Source organism: Physeter macrocephalus, chromosome 11 (assembly GCF_002837175.3).
Source record: "Physeter macrocephalus isolate SW-GA chromosome 11, ASM283717v5, whole genome shotgun sequence".
Taxonomy (NCBI): Eukaryota; Metazoa; Chordata; class Mammalia; order Artiodactyla; family Physeteridae; genus Physeter; species Physeter macrocephalus.
Genome location: NC_041224.1, coordinates 12,400,995 through 12,402,139, shown reverse-complemented (window position 1 = coordinate 12,402,139; position 1,145 = coordinate 12,400,995).

Here is a 1,145-nt window from a genome sequence, read left to right as displayed (position 1 = left end):
TGAGAGGCCCGCGTACCGCAAAAAAAAAAAAAAAAAAAAAAAAAGAATACCACATGACTCACTATTAATATGAGATGGGGCGGCTCTTGTCTGCCCAGCCAGCAGCCACCTACCCCCTTCTGGTAAAAGCTGCTATCCCCTGGCCACAAGGGTTAACCCAGGCAAGAGGATATAACCTAATTCAGGCTAGTTAGAGTGAGGAGGCTGGGACGTTTCAGCTGGGTTGGTGGATGTCCTACAGTCTTGAACCCCTCAGGATGGAGCCCCAGAGCTAGTGATAGTCACATCACATGAGATCGCTCAAGAGACTGAACCCAGCACGCGGTGAGATGCAAAGGCAAAAGGAAGAGAAAGGGCTCTGATACCATGTGTCCCGGAGTCCTGCAACTTGTCTTTACTCAGTTGTTGTTTATTGTTTATTTCCCCGTTCCTCTGCCAACTGCCTGATAGCTTAGGTTGCCCCCTAACTTCTTCCAGCTCAGGGAATGCCCTTCAGTAACTGCAGATGCAGGGGAGCCCAGAAAGATGGGAGGAGTCATCTTTTTTTTTTTTTTTTTTTTTTTTGTGGTACGCGGGCCTCCCTCTGCTGTGGTCTCTCCCGTTGCGGAGCACAGGCTCCGGACGCGCAGGCCCGGCCGCTCCGCGGCACGTGGGATCCTCCCAGACCGGGGCGCGAACCCGGTTCGCCTACATCGGCAGGCGGACGCGTAACCACTGCGCCACCAGGGAAGCCCAAGGAGTCATCTTAACCACTTCAAAATCTCGCTCCCGCCACCACTGGGTCCACGGAGAATATTCCTCATGAGTAAAACCTGCAATTCACTAAGCTACCCAAGCTCAGGGATACTGGGACCTTGACCAGAAATTTGCTTTATTCCCCGTCTGCGTGGTGCCAGAGAGTCCTAGGTGCTCTTCCCAGTCTGCTTGTTGGAAACCTAAGTAGCTACAGCAAAAAGAGGAGGTGTATTGGATCGCATGCTTTTGTAAAGCTGTAGTTCTCGAACTTTGATGTGTATGCAATCACCTGGAGAGTGTGGCACAAATACAGAGGGTCCAACCCCTTCCCACTTCAACATCCCTGGGCCTCTGGATTCTTTATTAGCGCTCCCAGTGACGCTGATACACTCAAGCTTGAGAATCACTGT